This window comes from Poecile atricapillus, chromosome 14, assembly GCF_030490865.1.
Source record: "Poecile atricapillus isolate bPoeAtr1 chromosome 14, bPoeAtr1.hap1, whole genome shotgun sequence".
NCBI classification, from domain to species: domain Eukaryota; kingdom Metazoa; phylum Chordata; class Aves; order Passeriformes; family Paridae; genus Poecile; species Poecile atricapillus.
This window is the reverse complement of record NC_081262.1, coordinates 10,379,514-10,404,121: the sequence shown is the minus strand read 5'-3', so window position 1 is coordinate 10,404,121 and position 24,608 is coordinate 10,379,514. Positions and strand designations below refer to the sequence as shown.

General features: G+C 37.7%; 1 long non-coding RNA gene across 2 annotated transcripts in view; it reads right to left on the bottom strand.

Moving 5' to 3' along the window:
- Positions 1–24,608, bottom strand: part of LOC131584362 (uncharacterized) — a 46,635-nt gene that overhangs the window by 16,144 nt on the left and 5,883 nt on the right. Inside the window, exons 3-8 of one of the 2 annotated variants that reach the window (XR_009278736.1) lie at positions 20,948–21,025; positions 18,687–18,933; positions 10,899–11,014; positions 9,965–10,166; positions 8,176–8,257; positions 4,134–4,206 (exon numbers count right to left, since the gene is read on the bottom strand). This is a non-coding gene — a long non-coding RNA (uncharacterized LOC131584362). Of the gene's footprint in view, positions 1–4,133; positions 4,207–8,175; positions 8,258–9,964; positions 10,167–10,898; positions 11,015–18,686; positions 18,934–20,947; positions 21,026–24,608 lie in introns of those variants that run through there. The other variant, XR_009278735.1, reaches the window with a different exon arrangement.

The following is a 24,608-nucleotide window of genomic DNA, read 5'->3' as shown; positions in this document are numbered from 1 at the left end:
AATAGAATCTCATTGTGTTGAACTTCTAACTTGACAGCCATCTGCCTCCACAAAAACCAAACTGCATACACAAAACATGCTGAGTGGGTATGAGATGGTATCTGTTTACTGGTTACTATTGAATAAATTTTAAAAGTAGTAATTGCCCTGTTAGTTTCTAGCTTTGATGTACTTCAGAAAAAAAAAATTTCAACCTTCAGGCAGGGGAAAAAAAGAACACTTAATAAGGTATGGCTTCCCCGAATCTGATGAACACAATCCCAAAGCATCTCTTTAAATAAAAAGTCAGAGCCCGTACTTTACAGATAAGTAGGCTTCTGGAAAAATACCAAATTATACTTAGCTGGAAAGCAAATCTACACTGGGCATCAGGGACTAACTTAGGAAAAAAGAAAGGGGAAAAAAGAAGGAAAGATGCATTATAAAGAGAGAACACTGGATTCCTGGATTAATCTGTGCTCAGAAAAAATTACCCCTTTTACACTCCCCCCGCCATCACACAAACAGTGGGTGAAAAATTTTGCCTCCAAATATGGTATATTTATATACTGTATACACTATATAATACAGTCTCAGAAGTGATCTGGAGGTTGCACTGACCCAGGGCACTCCTGTTTGCTCTACAGGAAGCAGTGAACTAGAAAAGAACTGTAACTGGGAGAGACAAGCTGGCAGCCCCAGCCTCCTCTGGCACAGCAAACCCATGTGTGACAGCTCCCAACAGAGCTGGGTGGGCCAGTGGTGCCTGGAATGCTCTCACTGGGAAACCTGTTCCCATCCCTGCACTTGGACTTCCTTCCTCACACCCTGTCTGTGGATGTACAGCCACAAATTTCACACAAATTCACTGAAGTGGGTTCCCTGGTCACCAGCCCAGGGGTGTGAGGACAAAGCACTGAATGTTCTAAACATTCTCAAGTGTGGGAGAAAGGTTTGTGTTCACATCAGGTGATGTAAGAGTTGAGACAGATGCTGAATGATTAATGCACATCAATGTATAGGGGACCTGAGGGGGAGGGAAGGAGACAGGGTCTGCTTGGCTGATGGGGGCTGTTAGGAGTCAACTTTGAACCTGGGAAATAAATTATGAGCCAAAGTTTTCTAAAATATAATCAATGGAGGCAAACACCCAGGCTAGAAGACCACAGACAAGTTAAAGTAATGCTTAAAATTGAAAATAATTGCATAATAACAGAATAAAAATCCAGAACACTGGCTTCTGTAAATAATGTTAAAAATGACATTGGACCTTAACAAAGCTGAAACAGTAAACAACAAAAAAGAATCAATTTAAACTGCCCTATTTGATTTAATTAATACTACTGCAAGTTCTTTATTCTTCATTATGCAAACCTCTTTCCATTGATCTGACAGATCTGATTAAGTGTTTCTAAGCACTCCCCAAGCTGAAATTGAGGTCATTCACAAGATTATTTTCTACTATTCAAATTACTATTGCATTAAAGCAATTCTAAGCAATGTAGTGTGGTTATGAACAAGGATATGTATTCACTAATGTTAAATCAAAATATTAATGATAGATGCTGATCATAGGTTTTCTACAATCCAGTTTTATTATGGCCTTGAGAAAAACACCATGCTTCCAAACTTAGTAAAAATTGCTATGGTACAAAACCAAAAGCTGTCCCCATGCAGAGGAGGATCTCTTCAATATTAGATGTGGAGCAGAGCTGTGAAAAGTATTCCTAAAACCTGCAGCTCCTCTCTGGTACTTCTGACACTACTGCAAGTTACAACAAATCTTCTTGTCAGGGGACGAAAGGTTCAGGACTGGAATTGCTGCAGGATCATGGGCTGTCACTGAAATTTAAAGCTTCCTTCTGTGCTCTCAGGAGCGAGGAGCAGAGGTCACAGCTCAGCTGCTGAGGGTCCCACTGCAGCCATGCTCAATTCTGCCATCATAGTACACGCCAAGCTCTTAGATCTGTGTAGAATACTTCTCACAGTGGAGGAAAGTGGTTGACTTTCCAGCTCAAGGGTTTTTTACTTGTCTGTAGGAAATAATAGGTGTCTGATGTGTCAGGAGGTCTGTGCCTCTGCCTGTTTACACTTAAGCTGCAACCACTGCTGGCAATCCAGAAGCACAAGTATTTAATGCCAGGTTCCTTCCCCTTCTCCAGATTTTGTTTTCATTGCTCAAAGAAAGGCACCCTGACTGTTAAGATTAAAACCTCCAACATGAGTATTAAAAATCTGTAAATCTACTAATATTCAAATCTATTCCCAGATTTCCCAGGAAAGCAGCAGCTCTGAGAGCCCAAGGTGTGCTTTGCCACATGTCAGGGAAGCCACAACGTTGTTACGACACTTGCAAGGGAGCAACAAGTTCTGAGTCCTAAAGCAAACCCCCACCAATAATGCTTTCTGAGTCAAACTTACTGATGTCAAACCTAATTCAATTCTCTTTACTCCTGCAGAATGCCAAGGGAGACAGACAGCATCTTAGACAGGTCTCGAGATACCGTTTTTTCATGTTTATTCAATTTCAGAAAAATTATATACTTCCCCTAAAACAAATTGTTTTGTCAATATTTCAAAAGAGAAAATAGTGTGAGTCATACTGCTCTGAGTCATCCACCTGGATATTGATTTCAGGGAAAATCATACAATATCTGATTAAAGATTATTAATTACTCTTACAGGATTAATTCTTTTTTATAGTACTCAACAGCTTTTGGGAGAACATAAGTCTTGTCAGATCAAATACTCCCACTAACAGAACAGCAGAAATTGTTAACATATTTCTGAGCATGTTTTAAGCTTTGAACTTGATACCACACAAGTTGCTGATTCTAAGAGACAGGAATACCCAGAAGCTACAGGGCAACATCAAACTGGAAAATACTTCCTTGAGACTACACTTCTTAGTAAGTCATTACCAATAACTTAGGGTGAAAAGCTACCTAGAGACTGATTCTCAGCCCATGACACGACGTATTCTTTTAATACAAATATACAATTAAAGCTGATAATGTTTCCAAAAGGATAAGGATGGATAGAATGGAAAAGAGTGAACAATAACTACACAGTTTGCTTGGTAATCTGAACTCGAAGGGCTCTTCTAAACAGCCAAATACAAGGTGTGTGATGGCAAAATTAAACAGTGTAATCTCTGATGAAGGGACCTAAAGAATTGTCAACAGCAACTATCTCAATATGAGCTACCAATTCACAGGTTGAACCAATAGCTGAAGAAATTTATTATCTGTGGTTTGCAGAGAAGTATATTAGATGGTCATTATTCTTAATGTTACTGCTTGTAAAATCTATAAGTAACAAGTGCTGCAGAAATCATTTGTGTTGAGCTTCCCCCATGTAATCTTACAATAAATTACATCAATCATAATGCTGCTGGCTGCCTGTATTGGCAGACCTGTAAATTGGAGTTCGTTCTTTGATGTTTCTGCAATTCTAACTTTGATACCTGAAGCATATCAGAAAAAAAAAAATCTATATTAGACAACTATGGACTTGTCAAATTTCTCACACTTGATTTAAAACAAAGCCTCAATGGGTTTGATCAATGATGTTCTATGCTGATCCTGGACACAATTATTAACAACATCACTAGCATTTATATAAATAAACTTTCACCATGTCTCAGGTAAAATTACAAACCTGTAATAATTGAAAAATAGAGAAACCAACCCAATGTCAGCTTGCTGCACTTTATTTTATGGCTTCGCAGAGCTCATACATCACTTCTTTGTAAACACTCTGCTGGCCTTGATGCAGTGCAGCTTCTCACAGTAGAAAAACAAAAGCGTTTTTAATTATCACAATGAGAGGCATAAGTAAGGAAAAACAATGCTATTCATTAAACCTTTCCTAATTGATTTTTACACAGTCCTTTTTAACCCAGTAAAGTGCAGCCTAAAAGCTAAGTAGAACTATTATTATTATTCAATTTTAAGTTTACCAAAGAAGAAAATGCCTCAGAATTTATATCAAATTAAAGAAAGTATGTACAGCTATTTTCTGGCACATTTATGGCATAAATAGAAAGAATCATGGATTAAAAGACCAAGCTCTGCAATTTGCAATCTTAAAACAGAGATGGATTGAAGAATTAGGGAAAAAAAAAAAAGTAATTTCAAACCTTGAAGACCGTGGTTTGGAAGCATCTTTGTGGTAATGTTTCTTATTATGGTAGATATTTGGAACAAAATGAGTCTGTTCTTTTTCCTGGAAACAGAATACAATGTACATTAAAAATGTTTAAAAAGCAGATCAGAGTACTCTCAGCTTCCATTTTAGGAAAAAGATAAAGTAATTTGTTTGCCTCTGATGGCATCTCCACTTTTTCTAATTCTATTAACTGAGCTCTGCCAGAAATTATATACTCAAACTCACTTATGAGGTGTAAACATTTGTTTTTGCAGTAAGTCAGCAAACACAGCATGCCAGGTATCTTCAAAGCATTTCTTTGCTGTTGGATTGTAATGGCTAATTTTGTTAAGAACTGACTCCTAAAATAGTGGCATTATCACTGTCATATGACAAAGGTGGCGCAGGGCAGAGTGGAAGGAGAGGACGCTCAGTGAGGCTCAGTGCACTCTGCAGAGCTTGGAAACATGAAAAATAATTGAATAAATCTTTCTTGGACAGACCAAAATGTGTTTCCCAACTGCTGGAATCGCTGAAGTTTTGCATTATGTTTCACACACCCAACTCTGCTGAAGGATATTTAAGAAGCACATCTCTAGTAAGTTCTAAAAATAGCATGAAGTCTGGGTTTATGGCAAAAGGTTTTAAGGAAAGGGTACTACAGTACACATCACATGGTATCAACAAGAAATGTCTAAATCCCAATGAATTCCAGAGTATATTGAAGCATTTCTTTCATTTGAGTAGTTTAAATGAACATATAAAAGGCACATGAAAAGCATACAGGGTGTATCCTTAAATGGTCTCCTGGCAAAGGAAATTATCTTCAACTCCAAAATAAAACCTAAATTCCAGATTAGGTTTAACTATAGATTGAATGTGAAAGATTAGCCTCAAAGAAAAACCATTTACAACCTAAAAAAAAAAAAAAAGAGAGAGAGAAAACTGATCCAATTGCTAAGTTTCAAAGGACAAAATGTTCACAGGAACCATTTGTCTGAGGGAAGTCTCATGCAATGAGAAGCAATGTTTTGAAGCTGATAATTAAGAACAGGATGAGGTTTTACTGGAACAAGTATGCTGAACATGAACTCCTGGCAGCAAAATTAGGGAACAGCATCCCATGACACACATTTTTGCCAAACCACCTGGGATCTCAAGTAGCTTTGCACTGTGACCCTTACGCTCACTGGGTAAACTAAAACACAGAAATTGAGGTGAAATGCCAAAGCACTCAAGATGACCAGCACTAGGAAGCAACCCCTTAATTCCACTGCTTTCCAACATTTCTTGCAAAGCAGCAACAAAGGGCTCTGAGAGGCTTCTGACGTTCAGCCTCTCTGGACAGAGTTCATTAACACAATAACATTTAGTTTTAAAATTATGAGCACCTGGTAAGAGGCTTGATAATAGGAAGTATCTCACAAAATTTTTGTATTTTATTACATACTGGGAACAAGTGCTAACATTGATACAAAAAAACCTATTCCCTCTTTACATTATACTTTTTCTTCTTATATTTCCCCTTCTTCATTATCATAAGGTACCATATTTCAAAACAGGATCAATTCCTCAACTAAAAACACAATCATAAATTATACCTAATAAAAAGTCCTGGCAACCAAATATAAACTGAGCTTTAAAAGTCTACACTAAAATCATTAATAAAAAAAATTATTCCTAAAAACAATGACCCTAAGAATTTTTTTTTTAAGCCAAAATCTTGTAAATATGTTATGGTCAGTTGATTATTTTGGTTGATAATGAAACTGTAACCTGTGAAAATACAAACCTCATTACCTAAAAAGCAGGGGGGGAAGGGGGAGGGGGGAAGGGGGGGGGAAGAAAAAGCTGTATGGCATTAATCTTATGCAGAGATTCTAAATTATACATTTTATTATCCTACAGAGATTTATGTTCCCATTATCTCTTACACCCACATAAGACAAAGCAAGTGTAAATCTGTCTTTCTCTGTGCAGGGAATTTCTTAATGCTGTATTAGAGAGATAATTATTCTACCCCCACATCTCATAACATTGTTTTTTTTAACAATCAGAAGTACTCTGAGTTAATATGAAGACAGATGTTTTGACTGAGACCAACTGTGGATGTGTGCTGAAACTATAAATTAAAACCCCGTATGAATAAATATTGAAATACACATTAATCCTTACTCTAAGGGTGATCTTCCACTACCAAGGAAGATGCTTGACCAGCATTGTCTCTAAATATTCGCAGCAGCCAAAGGAATTACATTTCTCTACAGCTTTCATAGGTTAATTTAGTCAAATTGCAAAACACCCAATTCCTTCTTCTGTTAATTGTACAGAGGGTAGAGCTGTCCCAACTGTGCCAATTCACACTCATATAAACAACAGAAGTACAGGCTGAGTGCATCTAAATTGAGACACAGTTTTTAACAATACAAGTGGTACGAGAAAAAAAAATTTGCAAATATGTCAAATTTGTATTTGATATATTTTCCTATATCATCCCCCAATATGACGCACATCATCCACTCAGCTGTGATGGGATTCTGACTGAAAAGTCACCTGCCAGCCATCTGCAAGTGGTAACTACTTCCCCAAACTCTTAACAAATTTCAGCTGTCATGATGTTCCCTAGAGAGCAAGATGGTGTCAGGGTTAGATATAATCAAGAATTTTGGGTAATTATAAACTAAACTCATGCTGTGACTTGGAGTTTTAACAGGTAAACCAGTTTAACCATTGAAAAATACTGTGAAGAACTCCTAAAAATTCTTAATTGGTGTTCACAGAACCATATAATCACAGGATGGTTTGGGTTGACGAGGCATTAGAGATTATGCAGTTCCAAGTCCCCTGCCATGAGCAGGGACCTTTTCCCTCAAAGGACACTGTTGTGTAACACTTGTGAAGTTTACAAATTGCTCAGTAACTGAGATGTATTTCATGGAGCTGGTCTGCCACGTGGCTACACTTGCTATTTTGTAAATGAACACTGCTAGGTTTGGTAGGAACTAATATTACCATGCAAGACAGCAGAGTTTAATGAACTGCAAAGCTGTGTACCCAAAGCAGCAGGAACACACGCTTGAGAATACTCTCATCTGGATGCTTGGGAAGGTTTACATACAAAATTCCTCAAATGGAAACAAAACTGAATTTTTCATTGAAGCTGAGGTGCACCCTGTACAGCTGAGAAAAGAGGGGCCACATTCCTTCCTTTATCCACTCTCCCACAACCATCTCTGAAGTGAAGGGCAGCTTTTGGGTGCTCTACTATTATTATTATTATTATTATTATTATTATTATTATTATTATTATTATTATTATTTATTATGCCAGCCTTTCCTTCAGTTAACAGTCACCTGTGCCCAATGAAACTCAAACCAAATGATGCTCAGTAACTCTCCAAGCAAGCAATCCCCTGCTCTGGTTCTATGTCTCCCCAGGATAGTCTTCCTCATGGAAATCCCAAACCATCTGGTTAGCCCAGCTTTCAACTTGCTTTGATCCAACAAAGTGGCTCCAAGCAGTAAGAGAACAAAAACTATAGAAATGCCTCTTGGTATTTTGTACATATTGAAGCAGATACTGATCCCAGTCTGGTTAAAGTAAATCCAGAAGAGCTTTGCTGAGGACAGGGATGCAGGTCAGGAAACTTGATTTGGTTTCTCTGCCCAATATTAAGCACAGCTGTTTTTAAAGTAAACAAAGAAAGTGCCACCACTGTGCAAAAAACTTCATCTCCTATAAAATCAGCATCGCTCTTCTGAAGTCAACCGAGTTATAAAAATTTACATCAGCTGCAGATTTCCTCCTGTATGTGATGAAGAGTGTTCTGTTTGCTCCCCTGGGTCTCAGCTCAGGCTCTGTATGAATACAAACAGAGTTTTTTTCCCTAAATGAGTACCAACACATCTTCTCCTGAGTCACATATCCTTAGCTTCTACACACTGCACATTGCCAAGATGACTAAAACACCTTAAAAAAGTATTTAAATGTTTTCTTCAATAAAAAACATCAGTGGCATGGTTTTCTTACACAGTTAGAAAACTTACCCTGTTTTATTGCCGTTTATTGCACCAGAATGTTAAAAACCAAATTTTCTGTAGAGAACAGGTCTCAGGATAATATACAGCACTGAATAAAATGGAAAGGAAACTTTGAGACAGAGCAACCAGCACCCCTGAAAAGGCCAAACAAAATGATGTGGTATGACAGATTTAGCCAGGCATTAGAAAGAACAGGATAACAACAAAATTATGATGAAAATAATTACAAGTCTGCACACATGTAACTAGCTAATCTTGGAACCAAAGTTATTCTTGCATCAATTTTATGGATATAAATTTATATGCAATTACTTGGATTTCAGAAATAAAAACAGAGTAAGATGCCCTCAACTAACCCGCAGGACACATTACATCAGAGCCCTGATGTTGAAAATCTGCTTTTCAAAAACAGCAAAATTCATGTCTGGATGTCAGTAAAAATCGTGCTATTATGTTTTCCTAGAAAAATGTAGCATTAATATTTTCAAAGTATATGTGATACTTAATTTGCCAATTTCAGAGAAGAGTATACATTTTAAAACCTCCAGATACTGTGTATATTATTGCATTGTCTCATTAAAAAATGCCACAAACTCCTAAGCAGATAAAGGCACCTATTCAATTTCACATAATGCTCACATAGTCTGTCTTGAAAAGTGTTATTGACTTCTAAAGTTGAGCATGCACAAATGAGAAAGCATCAGAATTAGATCTGTTTGTGTTTATTCAATTTAGCAAATCCTAGTGTGCATGTTGGAACCCTGAGCTCTTACCTTGTCTGTCACATGAGCTCTAATTTTAGTGCACAAGAGTCATTCCTCATGTTAGGCTTGCTGCAGTTATATGAAGGGTATCCTTTTAATACAGAAAATGTTTTATTCTTAAAGGCTTATTTCTGCTGCACAGAACCCAGTACTGAAATGTCAGTCAAATCCTGTGGGATGTGATTAGTCATATTAAATCCTGCTTGAAATTCTACAGATCCTTGTGGCTTACTAATACTGCTGACAACAGCAGAGGGGTTGGTGTAGAGGGACGTGCTTCCCTTATTCCTAGGAAAGCCACCTGCAAACCCACTGACGTGTGGGACTGCTCAGGTCTCACAGTGACACACCTCAAGAGCCTCAGCAGACCTGAAAAGAGCTCAAATAAAAGAGGGTCCCAGCTCCACCACACAGGTGAAAATCTTTTGTCTAAAGATTTCCAACCAACTCTAACCAGCAATGTGATGGCAATGTGTCCATCAGAAGCTTAGATATAAACTCAGACTTTGTTAATGTCAGAGTAAGAGCAGCATGGTCTTGAGGAGACAGGCCTGGTGAAGCTAAGATTTGTGTGATGGCACTTCCAGGAACTGGCCAAAGAGTAGGATTCACAAAAATAAACTGAATCGTTTCATGTATAGTCAAGAAATAAAAGAAAAATAATTCCCTTTTCTCTTTTTTAATAACTTGTATCTGAATAAGGACTTCACTTAATGTAAAGCTAATGCCATTCCTCTAATGTTGCATTTGATGCAATTTCTATTCATAAAAACAGATTATGAGATATTGCAGCAGGAGGATCTCTCTCTTTAAAAGCAGAACATTAGGAATTGTATTGAAGAAAACTGGGATAAACTACCTTCATTTCTGTATACAAAAATACAGAATAACTCAATTTCAGAATAAGGAACATTGGAATTATAGTGGCATCAACTATTAAAAAAAAATAGGCTTGTGATTACCAGTGTAATGCTATTAGAAGCAAACAATAAAAGTAGAAATTCCTAGCAGAGGTTTCTCAGAATACTTACCACATTCTATTTGGAAGTTGTAGTGGAGATGTTTGTTTTCTTGGGAAATAGAACAGCTGGAAACAAAGAAGAAGGCAGTAGAAACTTGAACAGAGAACTGGCCCAGACTTCTGAACCGATTGTTTTTTCCTCCAGCAGCACCATTTGCCTTCCAGGAGACATTGGAAAAATTTTTCTTTTCTGTCTGTTTCAATCTTGTCACCTGCAGACAGGTACAACAGCCCCCTATAAAGCTTTTTTAAAACTCACAGACAGAAAGCACTGTAAGAATTTTCCTTTCCCACCACTAAGTGTTCACAATGCAACAGAGTCTGCAAGATCTAAGCAATCTTTTCATGTACTTAATTCGCATTTAAGTTTCTTAATGCATTCCTAGGCTATAATCATGTGCTGTTTTGAAAGATATATGACCACAATTCACATTGCTTTAATGATTAAGGAACACTAATATGGTTCTGTGAAACCACATGCAACATAACTCAGCCTCCCCTGGTACACCTGGCTCCCTATATTGGATTGCAAAGCAAGCAATAAAACCCCATAAACAGCTGAAGCAGAATGAGAGTTATCAAATAAAACATCTACACAAATATTTAGATTCCATACCACCACGGCATTTTATTTTACCTCATCCACCATACAACGATCAAAAATACATCATTTTAACTAGTTAGCAATACATTTTGCTGAAATTACCAGCATACACCCATAGATATGAAAATCTACATTAAAATGGCAAATTGCAGGAAAAAAAACAAACCCCACACAACAAAAAAACAGAAAGTGCAGATAATTTTCAAATGTGGATGTTAGAATAAACAATTATTGGAGACTGAGAGCACAGTACTGCCAAATTTTACTGTCACCTCCAAGCAAGCAGATTCAGAAGGGAATGATTGCTAAGAAGTGGCTGTAAAAGCAGTTCTGCTCTTACCTGTGTAACCTGTGGCCAGGAAACCCAGCTGAGATCCCCTTGAATTGTCCAAGCTAATGGAGCTGAGCATGTGAGGGCCATCCCATGTAATATCCACTGCCATTTCCACAGTGCTTCTGGTGATAAGAAATCATTTTTTTTCATGTATGCATAAGTATTTTTTTTAGTTTGAAAACTAAGTCTACAATATCATTCAAAAAGCATTTATTATTAGTTGTTACCTCTTCCCTCTTTCAATTATTCTGAGAATGAAATGGATGCAGGAAGTAATACTCTCTAAAATACCCAAGACTGTAAGACAATTCTGCAAGATGTCTTACACTGCCCTGAAAACTAACAGAAATAAGAGACATTTACCCCTTCAAAAAACCCACATATGAATAAGACACAAAAATTAATTTTAATCCACACCAGTTTTTTAAGCATTTAAGCAGGCTCTAGCAACAAAACCATTTATGCAGTTATTATCTGCTGAGATGGCTAAAACCTGAAAATAAAAAGATTATCCCTTTTATCAGCACAGGTAGGTAAATATATTCCACTCCTTAATGATTTGGCAGCTATTACAAAGTAATTATCAGCTTGTGAGATTAGGAGATAGAACAAAAAAGCAGATTACTGCTCAACACTCAATTTTCAAGACACAAAATGAGACAGCATTTTCTGTTTTAAAACTAGAACTGTATTCTCATTACTCCTGAAGTAAATGAGACCTTTGCAAAAAACTTACTCTGAACCTTGGGGAAGTCTTGAGTCTGCCTTGAGCCACTGCAGGTACATCATTTGTTCTACATTTATCCAGAACTACACAGTCTAGATCATCATTTCAGTTCCATGATTATAAATTCGAATCCTGCAAACAGTCTCTTCATGGAAAGGCAGACAGAAAACTTCACACTTGCTGCAATTGCTTAACACCCAGGAAATCAGGTTTGAAATTCAGAACTGAAAAGAACACTAGATTTTTGTAGAAATAGGGAGGAGATAAGGTCAGAAATATTCTGTAATGATTTGGAAGAGATTATGGGATCATTTGCTTAGGTGAACTGACATATTAAGCATCTTATATCAGGACTATTTATGCTGTGCTCTTTTTTGCTTCAGAATCCAAATACAGATGCTGCTTTCAATTTGTAAAGTCTAGGCAGAAAGCTGCAGACTGTTTTTGACACAGAACCATCACACTAGAGCATTTTCTAACACATATTTCTTAATTTTCTGTTCCCAGCAGGAAGCCCATTTCCTCCCCAGAATTTAGCATTAAATGGATTTGGACTGGAGGCCAAAGTCGTGAGAGCTGAGGGCAGTTAAGTCTTCTTGTTGCACTTGTTAAAAATAGGCTTGAAGGATACCTGTTCTCACAACTATCAGTTGTCATTTTCACATTACACTTTCACGATGTGAAGGTGCTCACAGAATCAGGCAACACTTCATTTTTAATAAGTACAGAATCAAGAGACACCTTAATTTCTTCTTTAAAAGGATGAAAAAAGTCTAAAAAGCACTGAAAAACAATTTTATTCCCTTTTAAAAGTGTTTTCAAAGAGAGAGCCAACAGCTGATTTATTTTATTCCTCCTACATTCGTCTGTTTGTCTTCATCATTTCATTCTGAGGAAAAGCTGTTGCACTGTTTCAACTTGTGGGCTGTTACTTTTTTTTTTCGACTGACTCGCATTGTCACATCCAGTTCCTCTGTAAATCACCCCATAAAGCTCTGCACCTTTCCTTTTATTTCTCCTACTGTTATCTGTAAAGTCTGCATCAGAACAATGACTCCACTCATTTCAACTGCTGTGCCATATGTCAGTGATGTGGTTCCAAAATGCTTTTTAAGCTTTGCATTCCAGATCAGTACTCTCACACGTTTACTCACAGCAGCAGCTGCTTCAAGAATCATGTTGTGCAGGGCACCTGGAAGGCTCCAGCCTCAGACAGAAGTGCCAGTGACACACATGCATTTCCTACTTGATGTGGAATTTGCTGTCACTTCTACCACACATCAGCAGGTGAGATCAGCAGTTTTAAAACATCCACTTCCCAATGCCCTCTCACGTTCTGCTATATGGGATTGCCTCCATGAGGGAGCATTTTTGGCCTTCCACTAGGCAAAAAAATAAACCCAAAGCAGAATTCAGGAGAGCCATTTTGCCTGGAAATGGAAGTAATTAAGTGGAGCGGCAAAGCTCACAGCAGCCATTCAGTTATGAGACTATCTTTTCAGCGAAACACTTGAATCAAGTTAAAGAAAAAATGTTTGATTTTTGTAGGTTTTACAAGTACAGTGGCATGGCTGCAAAGATCACCATACTTAGAATGCAGCTTTTATTGTGTTACTTCGTTTGATTCAGCTTTGCTTTTCAAATCAGACAATGTTGTACATGGCCTTTTATCCCAAATATGTTGATGACTTTACCATCCCTAAGCCTTAAAAAATGCAGTTTTCTAATTAGGGTGGACAACAGTGTCAAGAGTTAACAACGTGGATTCACTTTCTTCCTGTAGGAGAAAAACTATGCTATATTCAAGTTGCATGATTTCTCTTTGTCTTTGTTTTCAGATTGTGAAAAACAAGAAATTTCTGCACTTACTGCATGGTACTGTACTGTAAGGTTTTATTAATTCAGGCCTTGTTTTCTCATTCCTTACAGCATCATTTCTAACACTAGGTTCCATTAATTCTAGTAAAAAATCTCAGGAGGATATCTATTGCTCTTTCTGCAGGACAGTGAAAATTTTTCATTAAGAAACAACAGTTTTTCCCGTTCCCCACCTGCCTTCAATGGCTTTTTCTAATTAAAAGTACATTAACTCCTTGAGAGCAACAGAAATAAAACTACTTTCTCTATAAGTTGTATTTTTCACCTGCCCTTCTTAAAGAGAAATAGACCAACCTTACAAATGAACTAGTTGGAATCCTGGCAGCAGAAACAGGAATTTTCCCTTCTGCACTGCACCTACAAATATATACATGTCCCCTTTGCTTTTTACTTTAGCCTGAGGCTTCCAGTATGTAGAAACCTGTTGTCTAAAATGAAACTTATACATTTAATAAGAATTCAAGGTTGTCTGAAGAGAATAGGCTCTTTTATTAACTACATAAGTCTGAAACTCAGTTAGACACTGCTCAGAGTTCTGTAAATATAAGTCTATATTTCACCATGGACATGTTCAGTGACTTAAAAGCAATATAAACAAGGTAATTCCTACAGGAGTGTGGCATCCTTTTCTCAGTGCAGTCATATCTATCCCAGTTACTGGCTACTTTACTTTACTACACTTTATTTCTTACAGTGTTCTAGAGGAGGTTTCTGTGTTGGGTTTTTGTTTTTTTACAAGGAAAAAACTTACAAAGAATACGCAGCATGTGAATAGCAAAGATATTGCTCATGTTTTTATGCAATATAAAAAACTCAATAACTGTATGAACAATGTTGGTACAACACAGTATTTTCGTTAGGACTAGAGCTATATTTCTCTGCTACCTAAAAAATCAAACTCAGAGACTGCAAAGGGAAAGAAATCCCTTTCCTGCCTACACAGTAGTGTTATAAAGTCTCCAAAGCAGGATATCGTGCACATGCTGTATCTTGTATAGCAAAATATGCTAGCCTCATTTTAAAAAAAAAAAAAAAAAAAAAACAACACAAAAGAGAAACTTCTTAAGCCTAATGTGGCAGACAACTGCTGCCATTTGCAAATACTTTTTGGGTGCAAAAGTTGAACTACTCCTATCTCTAAAAAACAAGGTTTTCCTAAGAAACCCAGAAAAACACACTTTTTTTTTCCTAGACACTGAACTGGCAATATTTTCCTACAGAACAGCTCTGAATCTGAAAATAAAAAAGCAATTCCTTGACCCACAGCCAGACTGTGAGTGTGGAGGATCAACAGTGGAAGCATTGCAAAGATGAAGGTGCAGCCTCTGGCAGCAGCTCTGTACCAGGCTCTGGTCCTTCAGCAGCCTCCCTGGAGCTCGTTCCTCCCTGCCCAGCCTCGCTGGTGGGACTGCACAGCCAGGACTGCACAGAACAGAACCCAGGGCAGGGCTGTGGCCACCAGGACTAACGCTGGTTTAATCTGCACAGAGCTAGGGCTACATGCTAGAGCTGACAAGGAGAGGAACTGAACTGGTTTGAACAGCCCCAAAATTATTTCCAGAGAGTCTAAAGGCAAAAAGGAGCTGACATGAGCTCTGTGCAGCAAATAAAAAGGGCATAAGCAGGGACCACACAAGATGGAAAGCATTTGTGGCCATGAGATTTACATTGTTGAAGGACAAAGAGTAAAACCTACAAGAACAGACGTTTCCTACTGAATATGTGCAAATAACTGTGAAGCCCAGACTGCCCTAAAGAGTGATATCAAAGGATTCAATTAAAGATAGAAAGGATTTATTGCTTCCACAGTTTTACAACAGAGCTGTAGAAGACAAAGTATAAGGACTGAAATTGTAAAACATTTTAATGCTTCTGAAAACAGATAGTGAGGAAACGTTTTTTTTTCCCCAGACAGTATTAAAGCATGTAACTCTGAGCAGTCTATATTAATCCTCTGAGCTGCAAAGCAAGTTGGGCTTGGATTATTTGGGAGTGAATGACAGATTTAGCTGTACTGGTGAAACAGAGTACAAAAGCAAAGGATTTCATCAAAATTATGTGAAAAGGCAACCAATGTCATTTAAGATGACATCAAAACCTTGCTTTAAAAACGGTTCCAAATTTTTTCAAATCTCCAGAGACAACCAGAAATAGAGACTGAAATTACTCACTATAAGGCTCTGGAACCACAACCAGAATTAATTGCAGTGACTAAGCATACTTCTCTTGCCAGTAATGAAAAAAAAAAAAAAAGACATCCTTTATCCATGATAATTTGACAGTAGTTGTTATTATTAACACAGAAATAAAGTGATCAGTGCCCTCTCTCTAAAATACAGAACTTTTCATATTAACAGGTGACAAGGTGAGCGATCTTACTGGAGCTCAATTATAAACCAATTCTGAAAGGGAATATTTCACACTGAATAAGAACTGCAAGGACAACACGAACACTGCTGCAAAGTTACAGAGAGCACAAGTTCTCCTTGAGACTTCTACACAGTGGGCAGGGATTGATCAAACAATGGAGAAAGTGTCACCAAAAATTCAACATGCAGCAAGCTCTGCTATAGATTAGTAGAGAATTCAGGAAAGACTTGTGGTCAAATCTGCAATTATTTAGTCATAAGTGGCCTTACTGCAGATTGCAGCCACAACAAACAGTTTTGATCAGAATTTTCATTATTCAAACACACAGATCCCAGTCTTGCAGGTGATATCCTGCTCTCACCATCTGCACCAGAGTTTCTAGGGCTTTCAGGAAAACACCAAATTAAACAAGGCTGGAAAATGCTGATTTTCATCAGATTTCCCAGTCTAGGTTTTAGTTTAGGGTTGTTATTTTTAAGCATTCAGAGACATTCTTTCAGCCATCATTTCGTTATGGAAAGTGAAAAGTGATGCTCACAGGACTACCATTTACTTGTTAGGGTACACCCTGGTCATGGAATTTGACACTTTGGATCTCACACACCTTAATGGAAATAACCTCCCAAGCCTGGTTAGATCCAACACAACTCAAACACCTGGTCTCCAGCAGAACTTAAAAAATACAAGAACTTTCTTCTTTTAGGGGAAAAGAAAAAAAAAGAAATTTGCATTACTATCTAGAAGTTTAGTTTTAAATCTACAAGCCAGATACCAGAGCCACCCACTATGAATGAGATGTGTGCGCTTTTATCAAGCCACTGGAATCTGACACAACCTCATGCACCTGGAACACTTTATAGAGCCACTATAATCAATGATCAAGAATCAAGTACAACAAAAGAGCCCATATATTTTTTAAATACCTATGCCTTTATTGCACTTTTTACTATAATCTTAACTTACATAATCACAGTAGTGTTTTTCAAATATTCCAATATAATATCAAGCAATTTTCTGAAGGACTGATTTAGAACTGTACTGCTGAAGTGATTTATACTTTAATTCCCATGCACTTATCTAAATTGAATTTAATCTGACATCTTATTACCAAGTTCTATTACATTCTCCTAGAGCTCTTAGTAATCTTTTCTAAAATTGCCTAATTTATATAAATTTATGGCATTACCATGTATTGACACCCTGCTTTTCACCATTACTCTAAGCAGAAAATATAATAATATATCAGTCAGTGTACAAAGCCTCAAAGAACCCCAATATTTGACTTCTTTCTAGTCCTTCCCAGTCACAGGACTTGTTCTTTTAGTTCCCTAACAATTCATGAGCAAGCATGACTGCATTGACCTTCCCCTTGCCTTAGTTGCTCCAATTTTCCTTAACAACTTTGAATGAGTTGCTAATCTTTTCAAAGTGCCATCTCCTAAATCCTGCTGCTTTCCTTACAACAAAAATTAGAAAAAATAGCTACATACATTCTTCCAAAAAATGTTAGACTTTGATAACCCTGGTGGGCCTCTTCCAACTCAGGATATTCTATGATTCTATGAAATATTTTTCATGTGTACCAACACATTTCTGAGCACAAGAACTGCTACTTGAAGTACCCCAAAGCTGAGGCCCTGGTAAGTTTTAAGATCAGGATTCTGAACAGGAGAACCTACACTGCAGCTAAACTTACTCACCCTAGAACAATTTTTGTACTTTTACATTATATTCCTGAATAACTGAAACATTAACTGTCATTTTCTAATGCCATCAAAATAAATGTTATATCTGGACTTCATACCATTCAAATACCAGGGTTCCTCAAAGTCAGTGGCAGCTGTGGTATTTGGCACATTCAGGGATGACTGGTAAACAAGGGCTGAAATTGCATTTATTTGCCTCCTCTGCTCTTCTCTCTTGAAAATACTCAAGGTCAATGGCAACACTGGGGTTTTTTTTGAAAGAAGACAGCTATCTGTAGAGAAATGATCCCCTCGGAGATCTTTAAAGTTCATATTAAAGAAAATAACAATGAACATTATTTGAATATAAATTGAAAAATATATTTCAGTTCTGTTCAGTTAATCAGACTTAAATCTCCATGGGAAACTTGCAACACAGTTCTCAATTTAAACACTTCCCAACAATTTACAGCTTCATTTTGCCAACTTTTCCCTAAACCACACTCTCGTGAATTTACTCAACCCAGAATGCTATGCAACAACAGCTGAACAAAGCCTGTGAAGAAGAGGTTTAATATGCTGATGAGAAATAGTGCAGGAAAAAGCAGCAGCAGCTCCTGAAAAAAAGTCCTCCTTTTTATTCAGATGAAAGATATCTTAGCAATGCATCTCTGCTTTCTACACTTTAGTTCAACACTGGCAGATCAATTTTCTTCTTACCTTTGCACATCTATGACCAGAAATGTTAATTAACTTTAGGATGCTCTGGCCCCTCATTAGCATCAAAGTGTGAAAAATATTGGGGAGGGGGACAGGCAGAATGATGCAAAAGCTACTTGAAAGATGAACCAAACTTGATCATTTCTTGTACTTGTGCAGAACTGCAAAATTGAATTGGGCAATAAAACTGCTGCAACACAGATCCTGTTCAAACCCTCCGTTACATGGAGAGCAGGTAAAGTGGAAATGTGTATCAACAACAACAGCTTAATCTGTTTTTCATTTTGCACTCTGAGCCAAAGCATAAAAATGTGAGATGTTGGAGTAAGTGCCCAGGTATTGATGGCTATGGTTGGGTGAGCCCCCAGCAAACAATACACAGAAGCAGGGCCCACATACATTGAATTTCCTTACCAGGACCCAAAGGAAAGTTGATTCCAAAGGATGAGATTTGCATGTAGATACAGTTTCAGGTCCTGGAATTAGCCAGCACTGGGTTGAACTCTTGGTGCTGAAGGGATGCAGTGAATGAAGTGGGCACCTGCACCATCCAAACACACATCCACCACTGCTGGAACAATTCTTCCTCCTCCTCCTCTTCACATGCCTCTCCTACGCTGTCAGTGTTCAATTTCCAGTATAATACACATTTATAGAACAGCTGTATCAAGGGAAAGGGATATATGGAATATATGGAATCATGAAGATGGATGAATATTAGGATCTCACCCTTGAAGTGGATTTTGTATTCAGAGGTGGCTGATTTTAATACAAGCAGAATATACAAACACATATTTATATGGTTTGCAAGAAAAGGGTGAATTTCAGTTGCATTTTCACTATGAAATTGTTGGACTAAAATGCTTGTTTCCATAGTGAAACAAGACAAAAAGGCAAAAAATAAAAAAAAAATAAAATCTGGAACTGATAGTTCTATTCCCATGCAAACAAAGCTGTATCTAAAGAAACCGCTTGATGTAAATAATATAAAATGCTGCAAAATATTACAGATTTTTGGGTTTTTTTAAATAATATAGAGAAACCCACACATTTTGTTTCACTATAAGTGAAATCTAAGCAAATTTAGAACTAAAAAATATTTTCTTTTTCTTTCTCAAAAAATTAAACAATCTTTCATGTTCAATGTCAAAGGATTAACCTTTCTAACACACAAAGCAAAATTAACTGTTCCAGCTCTCAGCAGCTGACACCCATTTGGAAGCTATTTGATGGCTTTTTGAGCAGGATACTGGAAACTTCATGTGCATCCACTGATTGCTGAGTGCTCCAGGGAGCTGCTCTGGAATTGCATTTTCAAACCAGTTCTTCCAGTGAAAGGCTGAACTCCATCACCTGCTCCATCACTGGCTGTATTCAGTTACTCTCACATTCTTCGCAATACCTGCACATAGGATGAACTACCTTGCCATCCCCACAAGCAACTTCTCTTACAAATCAGTCAACAGATTTTCTGTCTCATTTTAAAAACTCTGGGATTGCAAATTATTTATAACTGCAACCCCAAAGTAATGACACTATTGTTCTGACCTCTGTTGATTACTTTTAATTTATATACAGGTTAGTCCTTTTTCACCTTCTGGTCTTGTTTAAGAATACAACAACAAAGCAACCTTGACAAAATTGGAATCAACTGGTAATTAATATTCCATTTAATGGAGATGAAAACCATGGCACTCTAAGAGGATACTGCACTTATTACATTAAGCTATATATAACTGCATCAAATGGAATATTTAAGCATTTTAAGTTGAGCATTTTATGCGTTAGTAACTCACTTAATTATTTTCTCCAGAGAACAAGCGGTATAATATCACACTGATGCATGGGGAGTTATTTGAATAAATCTTCAGGCATCAGGATAGGATCAGATACCCCAGAGCCTCACTTAAATCAATAAAAACAGGGGGAAGTAGTGGGAAGAATGCTGCTTCTGGCTTATTTCACAGTGCTGTCTCTACAGCAGGTACACCAATCACGCTGAAGACCTCGCTGCCTTAACTTAATGAAAATGTAACTCATACTTTCACACTTTCATAGAAGTAAAAAGCTACCTATATTACATCCTCATTTAAAATGTCTCTGCTAGACCTCTTGCTTCATGATAATCATGTTCTAATGAATTTGAGCTGCTTGGGTCACATTATATTTCTACACAGTCACAGCAGTCTCAGAAAACAGGTGAGAATGAATCAGTAGAAAGACTGAAAGGGCATAAACAAGAAACTTCACTAACAATTCCCTGCAGATAAATAAATGAATGTGTCACTATTTGCCAACACATAACCTCGCTAACTCAACTAAACCAGCCTCTGTCTAAAATATTTTCTGTACTGTAGCCTATTTTTATAGCTCTGAATTTTATATGGGAAATATTACATCAGTAATCAATGACTGCAGAGAGAAATTGAAATGGAATTGAACAGTCTTGAAATGAGCAAGAAAGGCAAGGAGAAAGAGAATGTTATGTTAGAGATCTGAAAAAGGGAAACAGGACTTCTGTTACTTTGTGTGTATGTGCTTTGTTTGATACAGAATTTTCTTTTTATTGTATTGGCAAATAGTACCCATGGGTGGGGCAGGACAAATTGGAAATTAAAGAAAGAATAAGAGACTGACAAAATTGGCAGTGAAAAAGGTTTGAATCTGATTAGTACCTGATCCCAGCTGTAGCTGCTGCTGCAGGTGGGTGGCAGCCAGGGAGTTCCATCTTCTGGCCTCAAACTCCACCGGATCTGTGGTGAAATCCACATCACACTGTTAGTCAGAGGAGCACAAACATCAAACAGAATTCAAGCTGCAGCACTGCCCTAATTCATATGCTGCTACCCACTTTCCTGGTGGACTGTTGACAGCTGAGACTAACTCAGAAGCAAAAACCAATTCCCAACTCTTGTTTTGCTCAGAAATTTCAACTGATTTGGCATTGGAGAAAACTTGAAATTGAGCTGCTGTGGTAGTTGTCTGTTACCAAGGGACTCCTCCTGTGTAAGTGAGATTCCTACCTGGCTGCTCTCTGCCTTTTCAACTACTTTGTGCTGTTGAAAAAAGGATGTGGCCTTGGCCCATATTGTCTAGAAACTAAGAACTAACAAAATATAATACACATTTACATTAATTCATTAATATTACCCAAACAGCATAAACTTGGCTGCACTTAGCAAGATGAATATTTCTGAATATTTTGGGAAAAGCATCCAGCTGCTAGCTGGTGAGTCACATAACAAAATGCTCATTCCTCTAAAGAGTTATCCATCAATGTAAGTAACGCATGAGTTTAAATCCCCAGTGACACAGCCCACTTGACTTGGTCATTTTAATGTCATTCTTGACTTGATGCTACATAATTGCCATAGTTCCCTGAAGTTATGGAAAGCTCCCCACAATGAAAGAAAATGAGAAGGAAATTACTGCCTTTCTGCACAACCTCCCCATCCCCCTTGCCTGCAGTTATTGCAGTAACTGATTTAATTTTTGCTGCTAATGAAAGTGTTCAAGATCTCCTTGTCCATTCGCTACAATTCTGCTTATCTTTCACCTTTCTCTTTCCCATGACTGTAGATTTGGGTCCTTGACTGTCAAGGATGTTTTTATTCTTTTCATAGGCATTATTCCACTATGAATACATACTCACTCTTTACAAACCCAAGATTTCAGCCTTCCCCTCAGCAGTGCTGGTAATACTGTTATTGTGACACTGTCACAGTTCTTATGTCACCTTTATAATTTGCAAATCCTTTTTTGCCTGAAGTGCCACTCATGGGTATAAGCAGACCTAAACTGTTTACACTGCCCACAGCTCTCACAGACTGCTCAAAGACCACGGGCTTATATCAAAAAAGTTTGGGAAAAAGGTTGTAGACATTCTCCCTTCACATTTCTCCAGTTGTGCTGAATACTTACATTGATATTTTCATCAGCAGTATTAATTCTACACACCATCTCATCCCTTAGTAATTTCCAGAAAAACCAGCATAACAGGGTGATACTTGAAGTGCTATTGAAGAGTTAGCCATGGAATTAAAATGAACTAGAGGGACAGGACTTCTTAAAGAAAGACCTATCCCCAGCTCCTCACAGTGGGATTTTGAAGGATTCAGAAATTGTAGGAGAGAGATGAACCATCTGTTCTGTCAGCTGGGGGAGGAAGGGGATTTAGGATACTGATCTAGAATAAACTCACAGTACAATATTACATCTTTTCTGGATATTCCAAAAAAGGAGACAATCATAATTGTCTTTTTCTTTAATTCATTACTATGTATGGTAATACTTTCAATTCAGCCTCGTGTCTTGGTCTGTAAATACTAGATATAGAACACCCAAAAGCAGAACCAGGTAATTCTAATGACTTTTCACATTTAAAAAAACAAATCGAGTGTCAGATCCCTGATTTTCTGAAAATTTCAGAACTAAATTGATATCTGAATTTTGTAGCTGAGACCCTCCTATCTACTGTAAAGAGAGAAATTGAGAGGTTTTTGTCATTACTGATATTTTGATTTACTTTTAGCTGTTAAGTAGCGTTACAAAAGTAACAAATGTGGGCAGAGATATGAAACTTTAGGTAAGGTTTAGCTGCAAGTACGTGTGTTCCATGATACTAACAAAAATCATCTACACAGCACAACCATCTGACTGATGAAGGGTATGTACAACAAGCTCCTGGTATTCTAGGAGTCAAAGGAGGAAGTATTATCAAACTATTTCACAAATCATATCAGTGTAAGAGTTTCCTGAGTAACTCTTCTCTCTTTAAAGTTCAGATGACTTGAAGTTTAACAAAAAATCTAGAGCATAAAAAAGAAAGCTGGGCTTCTCTAAATTAAGTCAAAAGCTTCCATCAATTCTAGTTCAACCAAAATTTTGTCCTAAATTTAAGACAAAGACATGAATCTCATGATTCATGAAGGTCAAAAGAAGGTCAACTACACATCCCTTTTCTCCTAGTTTGAACCTGCAGTAACATACAGGCTTTCTATATGAACAAGAACTTCAAAATTTAACGTATATAGAACACCTTTAGAAACCCCGAAATTAATTAAATTCTTGATATCTAATTCAGTGAATTCTAGGGTAGACCAGCAGTTATATGCAGCTTAGAAGCAATTTGATTTATCTCCTCTATCCAGAAACCGGATTCTCTGGTTCCAGAACAGTTAGTTTCAAAATATCCGAAGGAACAACTGAAACTACAGCCCTTATGTGAAAAGGACAAAAGAAACAGTAAAACGTTTTTTCATCAGAAGCCAAACAACTGAGCAGCTGCAATGTCTGTACTGAATCACAACTCAATAAATTCTTACCTAGTAAATTATCTTTAACTCAAGTAATTCACTGGCTCAGTAACATGGAGGGATTATGCCCTAGAACCCTATGGAAAATAAGTGCCCACAGCACTGTTACAAGAAGTCAAGTGTCTTCTTCTCACATGTCGAACCGGGCGGATTTGAGCCATCCCAAACCTCTTTGCCCTGAGCCTAGAGACCGCTCCTTGTGATACAGCCCATATATTTGATTTTCAAATGAGAAAGCTGAGCAGAAATGAGGAATGGCAAGCCAAACTTTCAGGAAATCCATAGGAACTGAACTGACTTCAAAGAAGCCGGTTAATCAGGAGCTGAGAACCACTCGTAATCACTCTCATTTCCCTAAGCATGCTGTTTTCCCAATCTCAATGGGACTGGAAGTGAGGTATTCCGACCCTAGAGCTATCACCTTTCAGACAACCCGTGATTAATCAATCATCCTTTTCATGCAAACCTCCAAGACTGCCTTTTGCCAATGTAATCTAATCTAATCATCATCTTCCCATCTTTGCAGAACAGTCAGAGCTTTCAACCACCTCCTGCCTCAGGGGTTTTTGCAAGGCGGAGCGGGACCCCCATCGGGGACAGACGCTCAGAACACCGGGCTGCACAGGCAGGACTGTAAATATCCACCACAGGATGCTCCCGAGGTTTGTGCTTCTCAGCATCAACCATCACTGCCCCTGCATTTTCTGGAAAGCATTGCTAGGATTGTCACCGGCCAGTGGGTGTCTAGAAACAAGGAGTGGGCAGGCACAGCAGTGTTTGATTCCTGGAACAGCAACTGAGCATAAGAGGAGAAGGCAGGCTCATAACATGTCCATACAAAGAAACTTCAGTATGGCTCAATCCAAGAATATCCATGTACAGGTTTGGAATCATATTTTTATTACCAACAGATAGAAATGGATTGCTTTTTTGGTATCAGTACAACTTCTAAAAAATGTCCACAGTCAAATGGCAATATGGGAAGAAGGCGATTGCATTTTTAAAATAGTTTTTTATTAAT